This window comes from Elephantulus edwardii, unplaced genomic scaffold (genome assembly GCF_000299155.1).
Source record: "Elephantulus edwardii isolate Elephantulus edwardi_28Jun2011 unplaced genomic scaffold, EleEdw1.0 scaffold00054, whole genome shotgun sequence".
Lineage (NCBI taxonomy): Eukaryota > Metazoa > Chordata > Mammalia > Macroscelidea > Macroscelididae > Elephantulus > Elephantulus edwardii.
Window position 1 is genome coordinate 12,713,113 of NW_006399804.1, and position 15,956 is coordinate 12,729,068.

General features: G+C 35.9%; 1 pseudogene; it reads left to right on the plus strand.

The window, feature by feature from the left end:
- Positions 1-15,956, plus strand: part of LOC102867008 — a 123,525-nt pseudogene that overhangs the window by 39,676 nt on the left and 67,893 nt on the right.

Below are 15,956 nucleotides of genomic sequence, written 5' to 3' on the forward strand. Positions count from 1 at the left end.
TATGGATTGAAGCTCAACATCAAGAAAACAAAGATTCTCACCACTGGGCCAATTGGCAGCATCAGGATGGATGGTGAAGAGATTGAGATAGTTAACAATTTTAGTTTGCTTGGCTCCACAATCAACACTCTTGGTAACAGCAGCCGGGAAATCAAGAGACGAATTGCATTGGGAAAGTCAGCTGTGAGGGACCTCTCAAGAATACTGAAGAGTAACGATGTCAGGCTGGAGACTAAGGTGTGCCTGATCCGTGCTATAGTCTTCGCAATTACGTGCTATGCATCAGAGAATTGGACAGTGAATAGGGTTCATAGAAATAGAATTGATGTCTTTGAGCTGTGGTGCTGGAGAAGAGTGTTGAATATACCATGGACTACTAGGAGAACAAACAGGTTTGTCCTGGAGAAGGTGAAGCCGGAATGCTCCTTAGAGTCAAGGATTCTAAAACTTCGTCTGACATACTTTGGGCATGTTGCAAGGAGGGACTGGTTCTTGGAGATGGACATCATGTTTGGCAGAGTGGAGAGGAAGACCTTCAATGAGATGGATCGATTCTGTAACTGGAGCAGTGAGAATAAGTGCGTTTGAGATGGCTAGGTTGGCACAGGATCGAACAGTGTTTAGAGCTCTTGTACATAGGGTCTCTATTAGTCGCAAACGACTCGATGGCATATAACAACAACAACAACTAGTTTGCTTACAAAGTTAATATTAAAAAAAAAAAACCCCTAAACAAAGTTCATATACATTGTACTTCATACTCTTTTTTCCATAGTGTGTTTCATATAGTCATTATGTTTTATAAAATTAATCACCATTGGACCTTGCCCATCTTACCCTGTCTTTTCAGCTCCCCACAAGATCTTGCCCATTTCCTGTATCCCCTCCCTCCACTCATCAAACTGCAATCCTGTGGTTGACCCCTCTGCTCCTACTCCTTCTCTGTTGCATTCTAATTTTAAAAATTTCTGATTTCTGCATAGCTTTAGGGAGCATTGATGATATAGTCCATTTTAGCAAGTTGTACTGTTAAGCCAGAAGACTTTGCTTCCCTGGCAATTTAAATCGACTGGCAGCTCCAAGGTAGAAGGATGGGTAGTCTCTTCCTGTGCAATTTACAGCCTCATAAACCTGATAAACAGTCAGCTGTGACTCAGAACTGACTTGACAAGAATTTCTATTTTATTTAGCTTGATGTTGTTTAATTATACCAGTTAAATATACTTTAGGTTTATTCTTCTTATTCTACTTGCTTTTTCTGAATGATGTCATTTATTCCTCCAACCCTATCTAAATCCTTCTTCTTTCTCACCTGGGTGCCTCAATTTTGTCATGTCTCAAACTAAAGACATTGTCCCTGTGGTTCATCTTTACATTACTACCAAAGTGACCTTTGTAAGATATATTTGGAACAGTTGTAACTCTTCTGCTTAAAAACTTCAGTGCCTTTTCTGTTACCTGAAAAAGAAAATGTTCACTCCTGATAACTGTTCTGTTTTACTACATGACTTTTAAAAATTTTTTGTTTAACAAGTTGTTTCATTCCATATCCATTTGCTCAGGCAAGCATGTCCTGTAAGCATCCCGGAGAACTCTAAACATCTTCCACAATATGGCCTTATCTTCAAAACATTTCCCTAACTCCTCAGGTGGACCTGATTGTTGACTCCTTTGTGCTCTTATTATAACTTATTAATTGTATTCATATAATTAGTAAATAATACTTTTCTATCCTTATTTGTTTTTATGTATCTTTACCTATACTTGAACCTAGAACAAAAACTGTCTCATTTATATTTCAGTGTCTGTTACCTTATTGATTAATTGAGTGAGTGAGTAAATATGATATTTACTAAAGTTTGTTTTCTTTTTTCCATTTATAGGGAGCAGCAACAACATCAGCAATTGAAAAAGAAGAAAATGGTGTTGATAATTTTGATAATGTTCTAAGTGAGCAAGGAAATACTGAAAACTTATCTGATGTCGATGAAGCAAACCAAAATACAAATAGTAAGTTAGTGAATATTGGAAAGTTTTCCATACTTGAATACTTCTGTAAAGAACTTGAGTGACAGATAACATGCTGATCCAAAAATCTATTCCATTTACATATGTTTCTTAAGCTGGCCTTTTCATAGGTATCCCAGCTATAACAACAATTTTTCCCTAAATGTACTTAAAACCACTGAAATTATTTTCTGTCACTTTTAGATTATTAAAATATTAATGAATGTGTTAAAATGATATGTGTACTTTATATTCAAGCAGTAAATAATCTTATCTTTATTTCATAGATCTAATATCAACAGGATTAGCAGAGGATGATGACTCACCTTGGGATTCTGAGGTACTAGAATTTTTTTTAAAAAATGTAAGGATGTGAAATGAGAATGATAATGTGAAACACAGGGTGAATGGAAGAATGCATGAAATGCAATGTATATAAACAAAACACACTATATATGACTTCTGTATGTAAGTCAGCATAAAAGATATAAAAAAAGAAAATTTCTAGTTGGAATAGTGTGTTCAAAAAACAAAAACGTAAATAGAGATTAATGTTAAAGATGAAAGAGGGTGCTTTGACTTTTCTGTCTCAGCTATGCATATGCCCATAAGGAATTAATATCTTTATATTTTTAAACCTTATAGTCATATACTAAAAATACAATTTTGTTGCGTAGTACAGTTCTGTTAATTTAAGCATTCGCTTATGAAGCCAAAAGTCAGGGTGCTAAATACAACAACAGCAACAGCGATAAAAACCAAAGGAAAAAAACCCCTATGGTGTGGAAGTTGGATTCTGAAGTTAAGTTTCCTTAAAAACTAGAGAATTATGCCATATCAATCTATAACAAAATATATAATTTCAGGTGTAAATGACCTATTGAGATTAAGGGAGAAATAGTATATTCGTTAGTTTGTTCTCTTTTTAAACTATTTGGATCCTGGACAGGTCATGCCTGGGATTTGAACTTATCTTTGCATTTGTAGGGTCAAGTAGATCTGCAAGGAGCATTTAAGAAGAAGTAAAAGCATTAGAATATTAATACATTGTATTAAAAAGAATTTGTTCCAGAGGTGCTTATTAGCTGCTTTTGGTTAAATAGAATGTATTGGGTACCTCTGGTAGCCATGCTTCTAATAATGTAAATATGAAATAATGATGAAATTATACTTAGGTAACTACTATGGACAGTTAGTTACCTCCTTAGATATAGGCAGATGTTACATAGCAGTACAAATAAAAGTTAGTGTACTAGTTTTGTGACTTACCAGTTGTGAGATTTAGGAGGAAGAAATCTAACCAGTTCAAATGTTAGTTACCTTATTCCTAAAACTACCACCTGTCTCTCAGAGATTGATGGTAATAAATAGGAACACTGTATTTTTACTGAACTGTCACTTACTTTTTTCATAGAAATGGTACTAATATCTTCTTCTTAAATGTGTTTAATAAGTAAATGTGGTAACAAATTGGATGCTAGACAAAGGTGAGACACAGTGATCACCCTGGCATTTACTATAGATATGTATTAAATATTGTGGATACTTTAAAAAAAAACCACCTGAAAGACAATAAAATATCTGTAGTATCATGAAAAGAATGGAGAAATAAGAATAAGCATTCAGATTTATAATTTGGATTATGTTGATGTTTTCAGTACATTCTCACTAAAAATGTCTTATAGGATATAATGATTTGACACTTGTAGTGTTCCTGATGAGATTTTTAAATGTTTTAATTTTTAATAAATTTGTGTTATTGAATATCAATTGTTTGTCAGGCATTTAAAACACTGACTATTCAGATGAAAGCTTATACTGTTGTATAGAAGAGAAAAACAAACAACAAACCTTTTCAAGTTACTCTCAGAGAAAAGGACAATGTGAGTTTAGAGAATATTGGGTGATTTGGTAGTTTGGGTGGGATAGCTATGACATTTAAGTTACCTGCTGACACGTGAAGGTTTGAGAGATTGATTTGAGCAGAAAGAACAGTGGATCACATCTGAGATGTCTGTTTACCATTTTACCCTTAACATTTGGAATGACCAGGGAACAGACAGTCATATAACCATCTTATAACCAGTCTTGTGGCTCTTGGTTATAAGTAGAAAAGAAAATGTACAAATAATAAGTGCCACTTCCATCAACAGTGACTCACAGTGCTCTTTCCCCCCTCCACAGTGCTCTTGTAGGACAGAATAGAACTGGCCCATATGGTTATCAATGCTACAAATCTTTATGAAAGCAGCTTGGCTCCTGTGGAATGCCTGATGGGTTAGAACCACTTAATTTCTAGTTCTTAGAAAAAGGGTTTGCTCCAGAGCTACTGACACCTTTTGGATGCTTATGAAATATTCTCTATTCTTTCCTTCTTGTGAACACTTACTAAAATTTCATCAAAACCTTTTTATCGGGGAGCTCTGGTGGCCTAGTGGAAAGAAGCTGCACTGCAATCCCAGAGGCTCACGGTTCGAATCCACCAGATGCTCTGCCGGGGAAGGAGGGACAATCTCCTGTACCAGTCAGATCTGATTTGACAGTACATGCACACACACAAATAATAAAATAAAATAAAATAAATAAAAAACAAACAAACAAAACCCCTTTTTGTCCTCAAGCATTGCCTTTTACCTTGTTACAGAAAACAGGTTCCTACTAGCCTTAGCTTACTTTAGAAAAGGAACTTCTACAATATTCTACTGATATTTAACATGATATTTTGTGAAGCTCCTTATATTGCCAGGTATCATGTTTTAAAACATTCTGTCTCAGACACATATTTTAAATGTTTAATGCTATTTGTGTAAATGCATACTTTTTAAATGTCTTTTTTTTGGTGTAAAACATTTAGTTTGCTGTTTGGGAATTAGTTCTTTGTTGAAATAAACACTTAAGTCATTATTTTGTATATGAATGCAATTTCCCTAGGCATTCATGCTCAGTTTGCAAAGTCAAGAATGGAATGAAGATAAAAGATGGACTTGATCTGAAAATATAGATAAGGTTCTCCATATAAATGTTTAGGCTTTCAAGACATGCTTCTCTGATTTCAAGTCTTAATTGCATTTAAAATAGGAACTTTTGGAAAAAGATAAGCAAATACTTGTAAAACTCATTTTTTTCACAGTCAAAAGTCTTTTTTTGTTTATAGTTTTTTTAATTGATTTCCTTACAAAGTTTGTATACATTGTTTTTCACACTATTCCTCATTCACATTTTGTTTCATATGATTATTCTCATGCATTATGGTTTATAAAATTAATCACCATTGGACTTGACCTTGCCCATCATTACTGTGTCCCAGATCCTTCCCATTTTCTTCCCCCTTTACTTCCTCTCACCAAACTGTGCACCTCTGTGCACCTCTCTAACTATCCTCACCCTTCCACTTTCCCCTCTCCCTCAGTCCCCGCCCTTGAGTAATATTAGTTTTACTAGTTAGCCTTCTATTTTTGCAATAATGACCTTATGCAGTATTTGTCCTTATGAGACTATATTAGTTCACTCAGCATAATACTCTTCGCCTCTCCACAACTCATTATTGATGTTCATTTTAACAGAGTATCTCTGAGAGTGGTCCACCAAATTATATTGTTTATCCACCAGAATCTAAAGAGAAAAAAGAAGATAATAAATTATATGGACACATAAAAGGTAAAACTTTATCTTCTTTTAAAAGTCATTTGACAAATGTTTATACAAGCATGTGTACTGATATATTCTAATTATGAAAGAAAAAGAATTACTATTGAACCGAGGTGAGGGTAGGATGTATCCTTTCTCCATATCTTTTCTTTTTTTTTTTCTCCATATCTTTTCAATCAATATGTGAAAGGCTGGACTTTATGAAAAACAATGTGGTAACAGCATTGGAGGAAGACTTAGAACCTGCACTATGCAGATGATACAATCTTGCTCACCAAAACTGAGGAGGACTTGAAGCATTTTCTGCTGGAGGTCAAAGAGTGCAGTCTTCAATGTAGATTCCATGAGGAAAAGAAAGATTCTACTACCAGGTCAATGAGAAGCATCATGATAGATAGACAATTTCATCTTGCTCAGATCCATAGTCAACACTCTTGGCACCAGCAGTCAGGAAATCAAAAGACAAATTGCATTGGGAAAGTCTCCTGTCAAGGACTTCTCCAGAGTGCTAAAAAGCAATGATGTCAGTCTAGAGACTAAGGTGTGCCTGATCCAAGCCATAGTCTTCCCAATTTCTTGCAGTGCATCTCAGAGCTGGATAATGACTAAGGGATATATAAGCATTGATGCCATATAGTTGTGGTGCTGGAGAAGAGTATTGAATATACTATCGGCTGCCAAGAGAGGGCAAAAGCAGCTTGCTTTTTGGAGGCAAGAATTTTGAATCTCTTATCTGACACACTTTCGACATGTTGCCAGGGAGAAATAAGTCTGTTGAAAAGGGCATCATCATGCAAGGAAGGGTAGAGAAACAGTGCAGGAGAGGAAGACCTGTATGATACCATGACTGTGGCAATGGGGTCAGTATAAACCAGTGCCCAGAGCAGTTTTTCACAGGGTCGCTATACATTCATAGCACAAAACAACAACAACAAAGATAAGGGACACTTAATTTACCGGAGGAAGGACAGCCATAATCAAGGAAGAATTCACATAGTTGACTGAGTTTTAATAGAGGAAGAGAAATTTGTTAGATTAATAGTTGTGTGCACTAGGCAAATTCAGACTCATTATCTTTCAGTATGAACCAACTCACAGCTGACCTTCCCATGAGCTTTAGGGAGGTTAAATCACATGAAAGAAGATGCTTTTCTTTCCCCCAAGGCTCACTTATTCGAACGACTAGAGAGGCATCACTTTTTTTTTTCCAGTGAATTAGAGGCATCACTTTTGGGTTAGCAGCTCAACTCCCTGGGAATCTAGTACCACCAGATACACTAATTGTTGTTGTTATGTACCATCAGTTGGGAACTGGCATTTAGTTGACCTTCCAGCAGATTTTCAAAGGCCCTGCTTTACACAGGAGGAGATGATTGCTCATCTTTCTTATATGGAGCAGCTGGTTGATTCAAGCCATGTTTCTTTGGGTTTATAGAACAGCTTCTTACTACTAAGCCACCAGAGCTCCCTTGTTCACTAATCTTGTTTTTGTTGTTGTTCTGTACCCTCCAGTGGGTTTTCAAATGCATTGAATCACAAAGGAGGAGATTGTCTGTCTTTCTCCTAAGGAGCTGCTTATGGATTTGAACCATGTACCTTTACCTTGGCAGTGCGATTCCTTGCCACTATGCCACCAGAGCTCTCATGTACACTTAAAGAGGTGCAAAAAAATAATAATTTTAGAAACTGAAAAATGTTGCAATTGCAGCCTAGTGTGATTTTAAATATTGTTTTGTATATTTGTATTGGGTATTTGACTCTGTGAAGAAATCTTTGAGATATTTATATCACTTAATTCTGGTGAAATATAGTGCGCCCCCAAATGGTTGGTTTAAAGTTTTGTATAATTATAAAGAATGAAACAGTTTTGGTAAAATATTATTTGCTATCTATTTTTGTAAAGAAAAATTTTATATAACTGTTGTAAGTATATATATTTTAAATAAATATATTTATCTCCAGACGTAGACTTAAATCTGCCAGTAGAAGAAGAGCAAAATAGATGTGAAGAAAGTGGAAGTGACCAATCAGAGGTATATAAAGTTTCTATTTAATAAATTTCTGGTTCCATACTGCTTTCTCTGCTTCCGTAACTAGTAGATAGTCAAAATGGAATTACCTTTTATACTAGCCTTTTGGAGGCTTTGGATCATAAAACAACATTTCACTTATTACATATAAAACTTTAAAAAATTTTTAAAAGCTATTAATTTATAATTTTATCATTGGAAATAAGATATATTTCTCTATTACTTTTTCTTTCATTTTTATAACCTCCTTACATGGTATAGAAGTTAAATAAACTATTTCGTGTTATGACTGAGAAGTTGAAATTAAAGAAAAATAAAGCAGTGCGTTGGATTTAGGTGGCAGGACGAAATACTTTCAGTTCTCCAGAGTTTGTGGTGTAAAATAGCAAACCACTAATGCCTGTGGTCTTCCTGACATGGACTTAAAATTCTACATTTAAGAGGAGAATAAAGACACAAAATCAACCCTACTGCCTAATAAGACAGTCAACAGTAGTCCAAGTGGAACATTTGGTGTTAATTTACTGAAAATCCCTTTCTATCTTGTTTATCCCAATGCTTTCTTTTTATTTCATTTTGGTATAAGAAATCAGCCAATATTTAAATTTTTATTTTATCAGTCTTTAGTACATACTAATGTGTTTGAGCTGATATCCTAATTAATTTTTGGTAAATTTAATGGATAATAAATTTTTATCCAGTGACAAGATTAGGTTTTCTTGTTCATATTCTTCTCAGATTTTATTTTAAAATAAGTTCTTTTTAACTTCTTAATTCCAAGTCAAGGAGCCCTTGTGACATAGAGGGTTACCCACTGGATGCTAACCAAAACTATGAAATGAAATTGGGAAAGTATATGTTCTACTACACCAAATAATAATAAAGCATTAAAAATGTATCTAAAAATATGAATGAAGAATTTCAACAAAGTAAGTAAATGTTTAAGAATGAACTATATAAACAGTCCACAAGTAGAATCCCTCCTTTGTAACAAAAGAAAATTCAACTTCAAGAGGAGGTAGAAATTCAATGTCCAGGTAGATGGCGGACTAGACAGATGGCACTTTACATCCTCTACAAGTTATGCTACCAAGCCCAAGATGGGTGATTTTAATCTGCGGCCCTCAGGCCTGGTTTAAATTGTTTTTTGTCAAACATTCTTCTACGTGGTATAGCACTGGTCTGTGCATTGCTTGCTGTACAGAGGTGGCCGCTATGAAGCTGAACACTGTGACACTGATGTGTCAAATGTGATAATGGTTACCTATGGTGGACAGTGTTTGGTGGAGCTTCCCGATTAAAACAAGCTTGGAATCAGGAGTGGCATCCACTTCCAAAATGGCTTATCTCTGGAAACTCTGTGAACAGTGTTTAGGTCTTTCGTTCATAGGGTTGCTATGAGTCATCTAGGACTCAATGGCACTTAGTAACACCACCACCACCACACCAAAGACCCAGAAATAAAGACAACAGATAAAGTAATTCTGTGACCCAGAATTCATAAAGGAAGGCTGAAAACGTGAATGGAGACATTAAATAAGTAGATAAATGAAATGCTGAACCTTAAATAGTGTAGTGTGCTACCAGTTTGACATCTGTCTAAGTGGTATAGGGACCCTGACAACAGCAGTGGTTGGCTACATTTCCTGACTAGGTATACTGAGGCAATGTCCACACCTTTTGTATCTGGAGCTGTAAAGCAGGCATGGTTCCTGTGGACTGTGCTGCACGTGGCCTGGAGTCAGCTCCTGTTGTAGTGGGATCTCCACCTCTAACAAGAGTGCTTCCCTTCAACTGAGCACCCTTATTGGACATGCTCCACAGCCACGTTTGGAGCTGTGTGCCCTTTGCAGAATATGCTATCCTTGAGCACTTCTTTTCCTTGCTTTTCAATTCTGGTTCTCCTTTATTTTGTATCCACCTCAGTTTGGTTTTTCTATTTTCATTTAATGTTTAATGTTCAAGAATTGTTTTATAGGTGTTTTCCATTGTTTTGTTTCCCTTTGCCTTTGAACTGTTTAATAGTATTTGGAAGCAGGAGTAGCATCCACTTCCTAAATAACATGCCTCTGGAAACACTATGAACTTTGATAAATATCGATAGTTGTAGAGGGGCTTCAGGCCTTTTGTTTATAGGTTCACTATGAGTCGTGCTAGGCACGATTGTCAAGGCAATCAACAACAACAACAATCTTCCTTTAATGTCTAATGTTCAATGATTGTTTTATAGGTATTTTCTATTGTTTTGTTTCCCTTTGCCTTTAAACTATTTGACAGAAAACTCCCTAGAGTGTATAGCTACAGATAAACCTCCTGCAGCTGCTTCAGAAATTACAGAATGAATTCTGCTTGACCTGGTTGGCAAAACCCTGTAACCAAAAACAAAGTAGTCTACTCCAGCTTCTCTGCACAAATAGTGAACAGAGAAGTTTTGAGAATTCACATATTGAGCATTAAAATTTATCTAAAAGCTATCAAGCTATACTACATACTTACATGGCTTAATCAGATATATCAAAACAGAGTAATTAAAAAAACAACAGAATGTCAGTGTCTTGTAGGCCTGTTTTTTTTTAACCCGTCAAAAACACAGGACAAGGTAGAACAACAACAACAAAAAAAGATCTAAATCTAGAGCCAGAAATCACCCAAAAGGGAAAAATCTAGTGGAATTTCTTGATAAGAAATTCAAATAAGTGATAATTAAGTAACTTCATCAGATTAAGAAAAAGTTCAAGGAAACAGATAAAATATTGAAAAATATATACAAGAAGAAAATGGAAAAAACCCACCAACAATCCTACATGAATCTTAAAAATGCTATACCAAATAAAAATTAGAAATAATACAAAAACAACAAGTTGACATTTAGAACATTAAGACAAAAATTTCAGAAACAGAAAACACTTTGGAAGGAAAAAACAGACTTGAAGAAACAAAGCATACACATAATGAAATAGAAGACAAATCATTCAGTAGTAATTTGTCAAAGAAAAAGAAAGTAAGATGAAAGGAGCATAAAATTCAAGTAGGGCAACCTCAAAAATTCCTTATATGAGATTGGAATTCTAGAATAGAAAGACACATGAATAAAAAAACCAAACAGTAACACTACAGAGGTAATTATTGAAAATTTGCTTGATTAACATTTCCTAAATATTTAAATGGAAAAATACATACATTGAGAAAACAATAAAATTAAACAGGCTTGAACCAAAAGAACAGCCCCAAGACATATCATAATCAAGTTATCAACAAATCAAGCAGCTCAGGAAAAAATGAAGTTACTTACAAAGGAGAATCAGTAAGACTAAGCTCTGAACTTCATTGACTATGCAAAGGCCTTTGACTGTGTGGATCACAACAAGCTGTGGCTGACTCTGAGAATGGGAATACCAGAACATTTGATTGTGCTAATGCAAAACCTATACTTGAACCAATAGGCAGTCATCAGAACAGAACAAGGAGACACTACATGGTTCAAAATCAAGAAGGGGGTCCATCAGGGATGTATTCTGTCTCCATACCTTTTCAGTCTGTATGCAGAATAGATCATCTGAGACGTAGTGCTGTACGAGGAGGAATGTGGCATCAGGATTGATGGAAGAATCATCAACAACCTGCCTTATGCAGATGACACAACCCTGCTTGCTGAAACTGAGGAGGACCTGAAGCACTTGCAGTCAAGGACTGCAGCCTCCTATATGGATTGAAGCTCAACATCAAGAAAATATTCTCACCACTGGGCCAATTGGCAGCATCAGCGTGGATGGTGAAGAGATTGAGATAGTTAACAGTTTTAGTTTACTTGGCTCCACAATTGACACTCTTGGTAACAGCAGCCAGGAAATCAAGAGACAAATTGCATTGGGAAAGTCAACTGTGAGGGTCCTCTCAAGAGTACTGAAGAGCAACGACGTCAGGCTGGAGACTAAGGTGCGCCTGATCCGGGCTGCAGTCTTCACAGTTATGTGCTATGCATCAGAGAGTTGGACAGTGAATAGGGATGTTAGAAGAATTGATGCCTTGGAGCTGTGGTGCTGGAGAAGAGTATTGAATATACCATGGGCTGCTAGGAGAACAAATGGGTTTTTCTTGGAGAAGGTGAAGGCAGAATGCTCCTTGGAGTCAAGAATTCTGAAGCTTCGTCTGACATACTTTGGGCATGTTGCAAGGAGGGACTGGTCCTTGGAGATGGACATCATGTTTGGCAGAGTAGAGGGGCAGCGCAGGAGAGGAAGACCTTCGATGAGATGGATTGATTCTGTGACTGGAGTGGTGGGAATGAGTATGTTTGAGATGGCTAGGTTGGCACAGGATAGAACGGCATTTAGGGCTCTTGTACATAGGGTCGCTATGAGTCTCAAGTGACTCGATGGCACATAACAACAACTTTGCAGGAGGAATATAATGTTGTGATATATTAAAAAACCTTTAAAGGAAAAAACAGTATCTCCTAAGAATCCTTTGCTCAGCAGACTTACCACTCAGATATGATGGTGAAATTAGGACATTTCAGGATCAATAGAAACTAAAGGAATTTAAGAAAACCAGACAAATCCTGCAAGATATAGTAAAGGATGGAGAATCATCAGAGATGGTCAACTATCTAATACATATCTGCTAGCAACATTCAGAAACTAACCCAGACACAAAAATACACAAAGTTTAATAAATATATGACACTAAAACTAGGAAACCAGAGGTTTACATCTGTAAATGAGGAAAGGTATAATACAAAGGATGGAATAAGAAATGTAGTTACTACAGAACTTTTAAATGGAGAGGATTTCAAGATAAAATGAACTGTATTAGGCTTGAGAATAAAATTGCATGTATAGAGCAACTTCCAAGAAAATGGTGAAGCCTTTATATAAAAATATAAATGAGAAAGATCATAAAGACCTTAGTAAACAACAGTAAATAAACAAAAAAACAATGAAGGAAAAGATAACAAAAGCCATAAAGAAAATTAACACAGACCCACAGATAGAGCAAAGAAATTAGCAACCATAGAAGAGAATGCAGCAAATAACAGCAATAAAGCCCTGCCTGTGGTTAATCACACTGATGATGAATGGATTAAATACATCTAACAGCTGAAAAAGAATAGCAGAATAGATAAGAAAATATAACACATCACTATGTTGTCTACAAGAAACACATCTTAGACACAAGGATGAAGATAAACTACAAATCAAAGGATGATAAAAAAATAAATAAAGGAAATGACAATAAAAAAAGTGGATAGCACCCTCCAGAAATCAGAGAGCCAGAGTGGCAATATTAATTTCTGATGAAATAGTTTTCAAGACACAAACTAGCATAAAAGACTAAAGGGTATTATATAATGATTAGAGGGTCTCCTGACAAAAAGGAATATAGCAATAATCAGTACTTATATACCCAGTGATTGACACAGAAGATACACTAAGAGAAAAATAATAATTATCCAAATTAGCAGGTAAGTCAAAGTATCTCTTTTTGCATATGATAAGATCCTGTTTACCTAAACAAAAACTCAGTAAGAAAATTAGTTTCTATATGCCCATTTTAGTCAGCAAAGTGGCAGAATACAAGATCAACATACAAATGTTCACTGGATTCCACTACAGTGACAAAGAGAATGATGTAAGGAAATAAGGAAAACAATGACAACATTAGCGATCCAAAAGATGAAGGATTCTGTAATACGTCTAATCATAGATTCAAAAGACTTATACAAACTACTACTTATAGTAAAGACTTACACAAACATTACTACCAAGAATGTCAAAGGAGACCTTCGTTAATGGAAAAACATACTGTGTTGTTATCCATCAGCTGCTCCGAGGGAGAAGGATGGACAGTCTCCTCCTGTGCAATGTACTATATCTGAAAATCCTCTGGAGGGTCACCTATGGGTCAGTTCCTACTTGATACTACATGACAACAAAACGATGTATGGCATAAATAGACTTAAATATAACTGAAAATGCACCACAGTACAGGATAAACTAGACAATTGGGACATCCTAAAATTTAAATCTTTTACATGCTTATAAATGTTTATTCTAAACCGTAAAAGGAAAATCTACACAATTGGAAAATATGTGATCATTACACATCTGACAAGGGATTCCGTTTTAAAATTAATAGAAAATTTCAGCACCTCAGTGAGAAAAGGACCATCAACCCAATTAACAAAATCAGCAAAGGACATGAAAAACACTTCATGAAAGAAGAGATTCAGATGACAGAAAAAAAAACTCCACACGAAGAAAATGCTCAAGATCATTATCAGAGAGATGCACATCAAAACAGCAATGAGTTATCCAACCATAACAGAGTTCACGATGTTGTTATGTGCCGTCGAATTGCTTGCAGCTCATAGCAACCATATGTACAATAGCCCTGAAACCTGCTCTATTCTGTGCTAACCCTATTTTCTCTGACAAACATACCCCCATGACCCCAGTCACTGAGTCAATCCATCTTATCCAAGATCTTTCTCTCCAGTACTGTCCCTCCATTCTCCCAAGTATGACATCCCCCTCCAAGGACTGGCTCCTGCTTGCAACATGCCCATAGTATGTCTGATGAAGCTTCAGAACCCTTGCCTCCAAGGATCAGCCTGGTTTCATCTACTCTAGGATGGACCTGTTTGTTTAATCCACGGAGCGTTCAGTGCTCTTCTCGAGCAACACAGCTCAGGGCATCAGTTCTTCTGTCATTGCTAGTCATTGTCCAGCTTTCTGACCCGTACATAGCAAGTAATTTTGAAGACTATGGCCTGGATCAGGTGCAGAATAATTTCCACACTGACATCATTGCTCTTCAGTGTTCTGGAGAGTCTCTGACAGCGGATTTCCCCCCAATGCAATTCTTCTTTTGGTTTCTTTGGTACCAAGAGTGTTGATCGTGGAGCCAAGCAGACTAAAGCTATTAATGATCATCGTCTTATGATGCTTCCAGTCGGCCCAGTGGTGAGAATCTTTGTTTTCTTAATGTTGAGCTTTAATCCATATTGAAGGCTACAGTCTTTGACCTTCTGCAGCAAGCACTTCATGTCCTCCTCAGTTTCAGCAAGCAGGATTATGTCAGCTGCATAACACAGATTATTGGTGAGTCTTCCTCTAATCCTGATGCCACAGTCCTCCGCATAGAGCCCAACCTCCCAGATGATCTGTATATAGATTGAAAAGGTATGGAGATAGGGCACATTTCTGGCGTACAACCTTCCTGATTTTCAACCATGTGTGTTTCCTTGCTCTGTTCTGATGAATGCCTCCTGGTCCAACTATGGGTTTCCCATAAGCACAATATGGAATTTCCATTCTTCTCAGAGTTACCCACAGTTTGTTGTGATACACGCAGTCACATGCCTTTGCAGAGTCAATGAAACACAGAGAGACATTCCTCTGCTACTCTGCTTTCAACCACGATTCATCTAACATTAGCTATATTATCCTTAGTACCATAGCCTCTTTTAAACCCAGCCTGCACATCTGGCAGTTCTCTGTTGTTGTACTGTTCCAGTAGATTTTGGAAGGAGAAAGTATAAAAAGTAATAAATAGATAAGTGAGGAAAGAAAAACTCAACACAATAAAGGGTATATCACTGATAACGTTTATAAAATGTTTGAATGATATAGTCAAATTACAATGTTATAAAACAATGTATATTAAAAACCATTATGGTTTAAAAAGGACATTTATTTGTAACTACTGTTTGTTTTAGTTCTCATTATCAATTATATAATCTAGTCTGAATTTTTCATTTGTGAACAGATTTTGTACGAAATGAAATTGTCCAAATATGGACTTGTAAGATTCTTTCTTTTTTTATGTTCAACCATTCATAACATTTTATTTTATAACATTCATTACAATATCTACAGTGTTGTTGTAAATTTCCTACTTCCTTCCTGTAATTCTCAGTTTCATTAATCCTTCTTTCTTTACTTGCAGCTTTATCCTTGGACAATACTGTTCTTTTGATTTTACATGGTTTAGCTATTTTCTTCCTATTGTAGAAGATAAAGTTAGAAATTATTATTCATTTTATAAATGAGATAAATATGAGTATCTCAAAATCACTGAAAAAATAGAAAAGTCCACACATTTCACATGATCCATTTCTGTATTCATTCATTGATTCAGCAGGTATCTTGTATTGATCAAATCTGAAAATTATGTACTATAAAGATAGCAAAGGAGGAGAAGATACTCCTCTCAGAAAGCTCACTGCCACTGAGTGGATTCTGACTTATCATAACAAGCCTCCCATTG